The sequence below is a fragment of the Camelus dromedarius genome, chromosome 7, assembly GCF_036321535.1.
Source record: "Camelus dromedarius isolate mCamDro1 chromosome 7, mCamDro1.pat, whole genome shotgun sequence".
Taxonomy (NCBI): domain Eukaryota; kingdom Metazoa; phylum Chordata; class Mammalia; order Artiodactyla; family Camelidae; genus Camelus; species Camelus dromedarius.
This window is the reverse complement of record NC_087442.1, coordinates 57016194-57028920: the sequence shown is the minus strand read 5'-3', so window position 1 is coordinate 57028920 and position 12727 is coordinate 57016194. Positions and strand designations below refer to the sequence as shown.

Here is a 12727-nt window from a genome sequence, read left to right as displayed (position 1 = left end):
GAAGTACACATGGTATCTTGTACCATCCTAATGTGCATATAGGAGGAGGTTATAGACATAGTATCAGGCTGAAACTAGTGCATCAGACAGAAGATCAGAAAAATACCATGAGTTTCTATGGAACTACCCTTATGGCTTTGCTCAGCTAAGGTAATGCAAATATTTAAAATAGCTTGGGCTATATCTAACATCCAAATTACTTTTTCTTCAGAGGCAGCAAATATTGGAAAAGTTTGTTAAAGCCTATTCTTCACTTAGTAGCAAAACAGTAATTCACCTTTTAGGGTTAAAAATTATGGAGAATTGAATAAATTTACTATTCTGTATATTAGATTCACATTTCAAAATATGACTTACAGGTTATTTGAAGTTAAATCTGTACTGAAATACCAACTAAAGATTCTTTTTGAGAATCTTTCAAAGTCTATATTTATATAACATTTAACAATTACATTTCTCTAGCAACACTTCTAATTCTATCATTTGATTTGGGGAAAAAAAAGAGTTACTATATTGTTTGAACTTGACAGTTTGTTCCAATGAAAATTTTAAAGGAGGCTTGGATGACAAATGTGTTGTTCAGTTTTATGCTCAGCTATTAACTTTGTTCTAAGTAAAAGATTTTTACAAAATTCTTAGTCACAATAAAAAGATCCAACAAAATATAACATCTATGTCCTAACCTAAAGACCTAAAAGAGTAATAACAAAATAGTAGATAGGTAACAAAACATGCAAGAATTCCCTAATTGACTGCTTCATAAAAATAATCAGGTTAATAACAGTAAGTTCACAGCAGGACCAGAACCTGGCCACAAGGAGATAGATTCCTGTTAGAAACTGAATTGTGTATCTGTGTTTGTCCCTAGCCTGCTGACCAAATTCGCATATTGAAATTCTAACCTTCAGTACCAAAGATGTTAGCTATATTTAGTGATAAGCCCTTTTAAGAGGTAATTAAATTTAAATGAGGTTATTTGGGTGGTCCTAATTCATGTAGCTGTATTTGCATATAGGACCTTCAAAGGTGATTAAGTTAAAATGAGACCAGTAGGGACCTAATACAATATGACTGATGTCCTTGTAAGAAAAGAGAACGAGAACCAGGGATGCATACACATAGAGAAAGGCCATGTGAGGACACACCAAGAGGCCTGCCATCTGCAAGCCAGGAAAAGAGGCCTCAGGAGAAACCAAATATGCTGACACCTTGATATTGGACTACAGTCTCCAAAACTCTGAGACATAAATTTCTGTTGTTTAAGCCACCCAGTCTGTAGTATTTTGTTCTGACAGCCCTAGCAAACTCATCCAATTCCCACCTTCCCAACATTTTCTCTTTCATGATAATGTTATTTATTCCCTCTTAGTATGAATTAGGTCACTTTCATAGTACAATCAAACCATTATTTATGATGTAGCTAATTTTTCAAGCTTCTGAGTATTTGATCCAGCACAGGTATCATGCATGCTGCATTCATGCAGTGGCTTAACTATGTTCCTTAAGAACCCAGTCTTTAATTCTACAGCAAATGTTTGATTTTTGTGGTATACTAAAAATTCAACTGTCTCCTGTTGAAGCTCTCTTATTAGCAGAGAAAAATCTAACAAAAAAAAATGTTCTATTGAATTGAATTCATGGTATTTACACAAGCCAGAAGACATACAACCAAGATTTTAATCATATATTTTCACTGTTTTAGTAGGCTGCAAAGTTTTCTAATATGAACCTCTGACTGAATCATTGTTCTAACGCCTATATTGACTAAAATTATCAGTTGAATACTGTATCCTCTTAGCTAAATTAAGTGGAATACAGGTGTATAAATAGAAAGATGGCTGAATTCAAACTTGTAGGATTTCCTGTTATTTATCTACTTTTACTAGGTTTTGATTTGAGACTTTTGGTGACCACTGAAAAGTTACAAATAGTTTGCACTTCCAAAGTCTGGTATTTTCTACTGAGAAAGTAATAAGCCATTGCTTTCGTATGAAAAATCTGTAGCCAAGATAGAAGTGCGGGTAATCATTTACTCTTTGCAATTAAGACTCCTAAATTCAAATTTCTTACAGCATGTTTTTCACTGAATTCCAAATATATTTGCATGCATAGAGCTAGACATAAGGGATACTCTCTTCCTGATTGCTAACTGCCCTTTGTGGCAGCTCTGCTCTTCATAGGGCTGGTCTAGTCTTGGGTTTGTAAGTTGACTTGGATTGAATAGAGGTTGCCAAATTCTATATATATATATATATTTTTTTTTAACTGTTTTTAAGATCATACACAAGAAGTCACCAGACTGGCATGTGAAAAGGAAGAAGGGAATCAGTAACGTTGAGTATCTTAGATCATGCAGTTGATATAAACCTTTCCTACAGCATTATATTAATCCCTTCTGGAAACCTTCTAAAGCAGATATTTGTATCCCCAATTTAGAGATGAAACTGAGGCTTAGATTAGGCTGAAAAAAATTATCAAATGCCTCTCTAACCTTGTCTCAAGATCAATTCCTCTAAAGTCATTTTAGACCACCTGAGTCATCTGTCTGTCTCACAAATACTTGATAACCCCGTGCGCTTGCATAGCTCCTTGTGACATTTGAGGTCACTGTTAGCCCTTAGATACAGCAGTTTCAATAGCAAGTGGCCGTATCAAAGAAGAAATTCTTATATAATAGCATTTGGCCAGAAAAATAATATCAGATGTACCATGAATCAGCACAGTTTTTCCCCCAGTATATAATATGAATCCACTCAATTGGGTTCCTCTGTTAAAACTGTTTGTATTGTGACTTATTTCACAGTTTTTAAGTAAAAAGTTACACTTTGAGTTATGTAATATTCTCTCCTCTGAAAGAATTAACTGGACTTTAAAAATCTACTTTAATACATGGGGGAAATGTTACATTTCGGGGTTTATGAAAAACAACAATATTTAGAACCACGGTGTTAGGCACTATGCTAAATGATTTCACTCATGTTAGGGTGGAGAGGCAGAATCGTTTAAGTTGTTTATTTGAGAAACAAATCCTGTATGAGTGGATCATCATTAATATGTAAATTCACTGTATTTATTCCTTTCTTACTTGTCCGTTTCACCACTCAAAAGAGAATCATTCAAGACTGAGTTACTTGTCATTCCTTTTGACTAGACAAAAAGCAAAGAAAGAAATGAAGGAAGGCATTCGCTTGTGCTAAGAAAGCCTCCTTTAGGAAACTGAAAGGAGCAGTAATTAGTTCTAAAATACCATCTTATATCCACTGTGCATATATTTTTCACACAAGAAAATTGAACGTTGGAGACCAAAGGGCCTGGAATGTAAAATGATGCAACTAAACTCCATTTAGAAATAGTTGTAATGCAATTCCCAGTTGCTGGATTGATTTGATCTTCTTATCTTGGGAAGAAATTGAACCCTGCAATATCACCAATATTTTCTAACTCCTCTCTGATTATTGTTATAAACCGACAGTGATTGATTTTGAGTAATTATCCTGAAAAATGAATTAGATTAAAAAATAATCTTCCTGATTATAGAGGAGCCTAGTCCATTTTTGTAATTAGTTTCTTTTTAGAATGACTGATGATGTCACGTTTGACTCACACAATGGATTTCTTAAATGCTAACTATTTGACTTTGCTTTGAAAAAATTATGTAAGTTAAAGGCCAAAATTTTAGTAAAGTCCCAATTGTGAGTAAAATTCTTCTGGAAAGAAGCAGCATATAATAAAAATAGCCAGGAAATCAGAATCAGTATTTTCTTGGCTTCACCATTAGTTATCTTTGTGAGCCCAGATGACCTCTCTGGGTCTGATTTTTCTGCATCTGTAAAATGAAGGAGTTCAAGGAGATGCTCTCTAAGGTCCTCTCCTCTTCGAACATTCTGTTTTTATGTGTTACATAATTCCATCTTACAAAAATTAATGGTCTAGTTCCCATGTAGGACTCTAAAGTAACATTGGAGAGTGATTAAGTGAAAGTGTAAAGAAGGACTAGCTAATAGAGGAAATAATAGATCCTTTATGTTTCATTGCTTAGAGGAAGATCCTCTCAAGAATAGTGCTTCTTAAATTTTAATTTGTATTCAGATCACCCAGGGATCTTGTTAAAATGTGGACTCTGATTCCGTAGGCTTGAGGAGAGGCCTGAGAATATGCATCATCACAAGCACATTCCAGGCTGGTGTCCTTGCTGCTGGCTCCAGAACACATTTTGAGTAGCACGGCTCTGATTATAAAGTTAAAGTGGATATAAAAATCTGAGGAGTATTTGAAAATTCAGATTCCAGGGTTAGATTTCCCAGGTTGGAGATTTGGTTGCGGATCACAAACTCTGAATGCTTGACACATCCTGTCTAGTACTCATGCCAAGGGTTCAGGAACCAAAACTAACCACATTTAAGAATTACTATCACAGAGTCATGGAAGGGATTTATCTACCAACCCTTCTTTATTCTGTCCAGGTTATCTTTCCAAACCCAGCTCCTGACTAATTTATTGCTGTGTTTGTTTCCAGAATAATCTTCTGAAACCAATTCTATGGTTTGCATGTATTAGTCTTTTCATTTCACGAATTATCTGTTGTCTACTTATAACGGCATTTGAGTGTGTAGGGCTTTTGTTTATCTTTGTTTTTTTGAAATTGATGTCCAGGGATCTTTCTACCTCCTTAACACATATTTGTGAAATCACCATAAAGGAAGTATGCTGTAGTGGAGAGAAGACCATACTAGAAGTAAGAAAGCCCAAGACCTGATTCCAGCACTGCTCTTCATTCATTCATCGATGTATTTATTCACTCTGTGCTTTTCTCATACCTGAATTTGGGAGACCTTGGGTATTACCAGTTAAATTAGTTACTAAATTACGAGTTAAGTTTATTGGGTATACTCAACAGTATGGTGGTCTAGTGGGAGTTGCCAACAATGAAAATAATTATTAGAGTTTAGAGGGATAAGTGCTATAATTCATGGAATGCTTTAAAGTAGTCACTGAAGTTCTTCAATCCTAAGTAGAGTATTTGACCTTCCTATGTAATTTGTGAGTGTAATAAGAGAAAATGAGATTAGTTTGTAAACTGGAAATGGTATATATATGATCACGTGGTTCTGTTGGGTAATATTGAAAGTTTGTTAAATAGCCGTTCTCATTTTGGAGACTATCTTAGTCAAGGTTCTCCAGAGAAACAGAACTAATAGTAGATATAGATAAGAAGAGGTTTATTATAGGAATTGGCTGACGCAGTTAAGGAAGCTGAAAAGTCCCAAGGTACGCTGTCTGCAAGCAGGAGAACCAGGAAAATCAGTGATGGATTCAGTCTGAATTTGAAAGCCTGAGAATTGGGAGACCAGTTGTGTGAGTCCTGGTCTGAGAAAGTCTGAGAACCAGGAGCTCTGATGTCTGAGGGCAAAAGAAGATGAATGTCCCAGGTCAACCAGAGAGAAAAGCAAATTCACCCTTCATCTACCTTTTGCCCTATATGAGCCCACCACAGATTGGATGATGCCTGCTCAGTTAGGCAGGGCCATATGCTTTACTTAATTCCCCAGTTCAAATGGTAATCTCTCCTAGAAAACCCCCTCCCTGAAACATACAGAAATAACGTTTTATCAGCTATCTGTACATTCCTTAGTTCAATCAAGTTGACACAAGAAAATTAACACAGAGACATAGGGGGAAAAAAAGGATATGAAAACTTCATGTAAAAATTTTAGAGACAAAAGTTGGCAAATTACATTAGAAGCTATAAATACCTTCTATCATGTGATACAGCAATTTCTCTTCTGTTCATCTAGGCTAAGGTGCCCTCTTGCTCTCCTCTCATGCCTTCCCTGTATTAATCTATGATGCTTCATGAAACAAATATTTATTGGTCTCAAACTATGTACCAGAAATTGTTCGACTCTGGGGATAAAGTAGAGAAAAATTAAAACAAACTTATTGTCAAGTATATATCAGTATTCTAATGGGATTTAATAGGTGGAGGGACCAAACAAATAAACATTCAACTTTTTAGCATGCCAGCTGGTGGTGGGGAAAAAGGGGGAAAAAAAAAAACAGAAGAAAATGGGGCATGTTGGGAGGAGGGTGATGGTAATTTCTTAGGAAAGAAAAACTTCACTGAAAATGTGACATTTGATCAGGAACCTAAGGAAAACAGAGTGAGCTTTGCAATTCCATAGGTTCTGTCGAGTCCTCCAGAGGGCATAGGAAGAACAGATGCATCATGCATGTGGCAAGTTCAGTAGAAAGATCATGCAGCTGGATTACAGGGAGTAAAGTTGAGGAGACATATTGTTTAGAAACTTGATATCCGATGCTAGGAATTTTGGCTTTTATTATGTGTCGAGTATTTAGAGTGATCTATTTAAAAGCAGTTTTGAATAGATGCATCATGTGATTTGATTTTCATTTCAAAAGGATCATTGTGCCCCTCGTGTTGAGAATAGGTATTAGGAGGGATATATGAGTCAGGGAGACAAACTAGAATAGGTGTTGGCAGCCTGTAGATTAAATCTGGCCAGCTTCCTGCTTTAGTAAATAAAGTTTTATTGGAACACAGCCACATTCATTCAATTACATATTGATGGCAGCTTTCCCATTGTGGCAAGAGTTAAGTAGTCTCAGTAGGACCCAATGGCCTGAAGTACCTAAAACACGCACTGTCCCATCCTTTGCAGGAAGATGTGCACACTCCTGAACCTAGAAGGTTATTATGATAATACAAGTGAGTGATAGTGGTGGCTTGTATCAGGGTAGGAGTAGTGGAGATAATGTAAAATGTTCAGATATTGCATATATTTTGAAGGAAGTAACAAAAGAATGTACTGACAGAGGAGAAGTATGAGAGTAAGAGAGTAATCAGATTATGATTTTTTTTTTTTTTTGGCCTGAGCAATGGGACAGACTGAGTATTGATTTCAGAAAGATTGTGAGAAATGCAGGTTTGGAGGTACAGGTTGAGTTTAGTCTTTGAAATACTTAACACACTGCAACGCATAGCAACAGATGTATGTATTAGAAAGTTGCACATCTAACTCTAGAGTTTAGCACAGAAGTCCAAGATGGTGACATTAATTTGGAAATTTTCAGCATATAAAATTCATGAATGTGTTTAAAACTGAGGCTGGAGGTTTTGGGTCATGAGATACTAGAAATCCAGCAAAACTGAATGAAAAAGAACAGCTAGAAAAATTGTGAAAGAAGAGCATGTAAAATCCTTGATGCCACATGAGGAGAGTATATCACAGAGACCATCTTCAGCCTTGTTGCTATTAGCACTCCTAGTCTTGTAGATTAGATGAGGGTGGAGAATTTATTAACAGCTTGGAACAATGTGCAGATAATGATAACTTTGATGGAAGTTTTGGTGACATGTAGATGAAATCCTGATAGGACTGGATTCAAGAGAATGGGATGAAAGGAACTGAAGAAAGCTTGTACAGAAAACTGTCTAGAAGTCTTCTTCTAAATGAGAGTAGATATGGTAGCAAAAGTATGTGGTACTGAGAATTTTTTTAAGATAGGAGAAATAGCAGAATGCTATTGGGATAATTTAGTCAAGAGGAGAAACACTAATGTCCAAGACAAAGAAAAAAATTCCTGGATTGATGTGTCTGAGCAGGTGTACAGGTGAAAGGAATGTCTGTCCTTCAGTGAAAGCACAGGCTGTTCAAAGTTTCAAAGTAACAGAAGGGAAGACAGAATGCATAGGCACAGATACAAATAAGTGACTTGACTGTAGCAGCTTGGAATATTTTTCTTTTGTTTACTTCCTTTTTTCTCTTTCTCTCTCTCTCTCTCTTTTTTTTTTTTTTTTTTTTTTTTTAAGCATAGGAAGCAAGGTCAGCAAGATAAGGGGAAAAATAAAGAAGAGGTTTGGGAAGTATGGAAGGGTAAAGGAGTAGAGGGTATGTAAACATTCTCTAAGAGAAGAGGAGAGTGAATAGACTAGAGGGGTATGGGAGAGCTTCTTCATGACACCAAGGTCTAAGATTTACAACAAAGCAAAAATTATGGTAACAATGTAAAATGAAAAGATTCTGAATATCCTGCAAGAGAATAATAGATAAATAATGATTTTGAACTTTCAACAAATGAACCATTTTGCAACTATTAAAATAATTTTCTAGTATGTTTAGTAACATGGGAAAATCCCCTCAAACAACGTTTGAGGAAAACTCTTTATGTTCTTGACTATTATTATGACAGTTTGACAAGTGGTATAGATATTAAGTCTCCAAAGATACGTTACTGCAAAGTGATAGCCTGGATTAAATTTCAGGTCTCTCAGATTTTAAACTGATTACTACTCAGCTTAAATTTGCATTTTATTATAAGTACCTGAATCACATGGTTAATTGAAATTGTCTTTATTTTTTAAACCTCCAAATTAAAAAAAAAATACACTATTACATAGATATTTACCCTCCATCTTCTACTTGAATAACTGTTTCAAATGAAATACATAACTTTTCATATAAACTAATAACCATTTCTTTATAATGCTCTGAGTCATCACTCTGAAACTAGTTTTTGTGAAAGCTATTTCTTTCATTCAACACCTAAGCCATACCTTTGTCTACAAATTCATTAATCAGCTCTTTGTCATTTGTAGATGTAACCATTCCAATGAAGTATTTGCATAAGTCATCAATATCATTAACATACTAAGTGATTCTTTTAAAGTAGTGTATAAAAATGATTGAATTACAGAACTTTCTTTGAATCAAGTGAGAAATGACTAAATTTTAGGCATAAATGAATCAAGAAACAAAACTCAGATTTAATGTGGGTTGCTCCTCTGTGATGATTTCTTTAGCAAAAATGGTTTCACGGTTTAGGTTTTAGCCTCAACTGACTTTTTAGTTTCTACACACATGTGACTTACCTTTGGTATCTAACAACTGGCCCTTAGATAATCTTACCTACTCCTGTGACCATAAATAATATTTATGTCCATCCTCATGACTCCCGGATTCATATCTTCTGTCTAGATCTCTTCTCTGAGCTTCAGTCACATGTATTCTGCTGTTTTCCTGACATCTCCCTTAGGGTAATTCAAACATAGTTCATTCAAAAGAGATCATTTGAGGTTTTGCCACATCTGTGAGAAAGAAGATGGTTCTTATCAGGCTGTTGATGTTCCAGGAACTATTAACATCACTCTAAAATGGTGCATAGTTATTTTCAAGAATCCCAGAGGAACTCTGTGGAGGAACTTCAGTCACATCAATATAGAATTCAGTCATGCTGGAGTGAAAAGAAAAGGCTCCAGCATTGACAAATGGTAGAGGAGTAGAAAGGAACTGACTGCTTTTTGCACTATTTATAGTCATGTATAGAATGTGGTTAAGGGTGTCACGCTGGGCTCCTGTTACAAGTTGAAATTTCTGCCAATTCCCCGTTTATTCCTTATTATTTATTATCTCTTGTTGAAATCAGAAATTTCTTGGTTGAAAACCACATCCAAAGGGTTCTAATGAGACAAGGCATTCCTTGCTCAGTATCCAGAAAGATGAGTTAATTCTTGAAGAAAAGGACACTGAATGTGCATCAAGTTTAGCTGTTTTGATTCAGCAAGCCACAACAGTTAAGAATATCAGAAAATTTGAGGTTGATATCTGTGTCTCTGAAAAAAGGAAAGTTCAGCAAGCTGATGAATGAAGTCTAAAGAGTTGTCTAGCTATGGAAATAGATTGATGCTCAGTGATTCCTAACACCTGTTTGTAATATTTTAAAGATGCAGTAAAAACCCTCTATTGAAGAAAAAAAAACACAACAAAAAACAGCTAGATCATCTGATTACCCCCCTATATAAAAGCTGTGTTCTGTTTTTATAATGGAACCATCACTTGCTCAAGCCAAGAATTGTCAGTAATTACTCTCTCTCTAAATTGTTTTTACTCAATGAAAGTTTGTTCTACCTCCAAAGTACACATCATTCAATCCACTCTTCTTTGTCTCCTCTGCCCCTTTAGTCCAAGCGCCAATCATCTTTAGCCTGTATTCCTGTACCAGCCTTCTAATTTGTCTCAGGACTTTCCCATTTCTTCTAATTTCTCCACAAAACAAATCTTTCTGAAAGGTTGTTGAGATCATATCACTTTCCTTTTTAAAACTTTTTAATGGCTTTCTGTTGTGTTAGAATAAAATAGAAAACTCCTTATCCTGATCTATAAGATAGTACATAATTTGGCTCTTGTCTGGGTTTTTATCTATCATACTCCCCCTAGCTTTTTCTTCGGTTGTACTGTTGTCGTCTTTGAAGATAGGGAGCTTTGCCAGCCTTAGATCCTTTGTATCCACTCTTACCTCTATCTGGACAACTTTTCCATGGCTCTTCTTATTCTTTAGATCACAAATGGAATGTCACACACTCAGAGGTGTTTCCTGACCATCCTATCTGGAATAGATTTCCCACTTTGAATATCTGTTTTCTCTATCAAAACATCTGCTTAATTCTCCTTCAGAACCTGTCATAACCTTGGGGTATCTTGTTTATCCATGTGTTTCATTGCTTATTTTGTGTCTCACTAGTTTATAGTTTGTCACTGAAACCTCAGTGCCTGTTACATATCAGATTCTTAATAAATAATTTTTGAATGAATGAATGTTTTCACTCCCTGCAGAAGCTGTAGTTTACTTTCATAGTTTATAAATCCGTTAGTTTCCACGTGCAGTCAACTGATATTTAGACTATAGGTGATAATTGCCTTCTTAACACTTCTCATTTCCCCCTTTTAGAATGAAAAGATTCTGTTTTAAGCAGTTTCTAGAACCCTTTGGTATATCTAACTTCTAAATCTTTTTTTCGTCTTCTTTTTCCCTGAGTAATTCCAATAGATATTTATAAGAAAACCATTTAGCTGGATGCCCCAAGCTGTTTTCTCATTTTCACTCAGGTTCTTACTTCTGGGTAGATACTTTCCCTATTTTAACCATCTCTGAACAATTTTAACATCAGACAAATCAAAATGCAAACTTACAAAGAAAAAGAAGTTTCTTTATCCTCCTTCCACCATTCGTACAGGCTGTCTACATAAATTTGTAGAAGGTAGTAAAGATAAGACAGAAAATGAGTTGGAATCGGGGGAAGAGGATTTAATCCAAAAAGATCATCTCAAGTGACTGAAATCACAGCATGAGTCAGTGCATTTATTAAGATGCTGCATAGCCAGCTAAAATAGATCATATTTTTATATCACCAACCATGCCTTTGGCAAATAAACATGACCATAGCTACTCAATTTTAATTTTAGAGATGCCATCACCAAACTGTCAGTGATCTTTAACACAAATTCCAGAATCCCACAGAAAGACATCAGAAATCATATCCTATTATATCTCAAACTTCTGCAATAAAAGTCATTAAAATTAAATTGTCTTTGGAGATTTAGTGAATTTATGCATAAAACATTTACTTGATTATCCTTTTGTGTCATAGCCTTAGCAGTGTGTTCCTCTCAGATGCTGCCCTAGAGTCTGCTGGGTGAAGTGGACAGAGTCAGAGCCCACTGATGCTGGTCAATATATTGGCCCATATTACCCTGTGTTAACACTTCCCCAGAGTTAGAAAACATGTTTAATGTTCTCTCATTTAACCTGTTTTTATTCACCAACAGGCACTAAAGGACCTATGGGACTTGTGTTAGTCCTATATCTTTATCTATCTTGGCCCAAAAGAAGGGGAGAACAAATTCTAAGTTCACAGAAGTGAAAATGAAAGTAGCTATTCCCATTGCCAAAGGGGAGCTAGCTAGGCAAAGACAGAAAGTGAAGGATAAAAGCATCTTCTTACTCTTCTCTCCTGCTCAGTCCACAGCATCATAATTCCAGCAGTAGAAACAACCAGATAATTTTTCAGGTTTCTGAACAAGTGTTTGTTTCCTGCTTTCCTAACCGTAATTCAGGTGGTATGTAAGGCAGTATCTTGCCCAGCTGTAAAAGGGCAAAGACAGACTCCCAGTCTTTTGTAGAACTTTCTGGTTTTCCTTTATGCCTAGAGAAGGAGGCAATAGATATCTGGTATGTGGTCTGGCTTACCACCTCACAACAAAGATTGTTGGGTAAAAGAGCCCTAAAGAAGGGGAAGGAAGGGGAGCAGTTATGCCTCTATGGTATTCACAATGCCATGAGGTTACAGAGAGGGTGCCCAGCTGGGTATCTGAAGACCACTGAATGTACCACATGGCAGAGTAGTAGTCTACCTCATTAGACTAGGTAAGCACCATTAGCCTGACAAATCAGGAAACAAGTCATAGGTTTCACTTGCTATAGACAACAGCAGCTGAGGCTAACTGAGCATTAGGGCAGGAGATACTGCACTGGATCCCAGGATATTTCCCCAGAACCTATATGTAAGGAAATTGAAGTGAGAGTAGTGGGTATTATCATCTCTGCAGAGTTTGTAGTATGAGAAAAGGGAAGTGTAGGGCAGAGCTCTGAATTTTGGATCAAGGGTACCAAAAGAAAAGTGTAATCTTAGTAAGGTGTGTTCAAATATATTGACTGCTGCTGACTAATGACTGAAAAATCTCCATTGAACTTGGAATTTAGAAGTCATTAGTGATCATAACAGAAACAGATTTTGTGAAGAGGTTAAGAGTCAAAGACAGAGTGCAGTAACTGGTAAGTGAGACAGTGAAGATTGGATGAGGAAATAGAGGCAGCTACTATAGTCCTTCCAATAAATTTGACAGTGAATAGGAGAGAAATCAGATAATCC

General features: G+C 36.0%; 1 pseudogene; it reads left to right on the top strand.

Moving 5' to 3' along the window:
* LOC116154130 (large ribosomal subunit protein uL6-like) overlaps positions 1–9666 on the top strand; it is a 65475-nt pseudogene extending 55809 nt beyond the window's left edge.
* The last annotated feature ends 3061 nt before the right edge of the window (positions 9667–12727 follow it).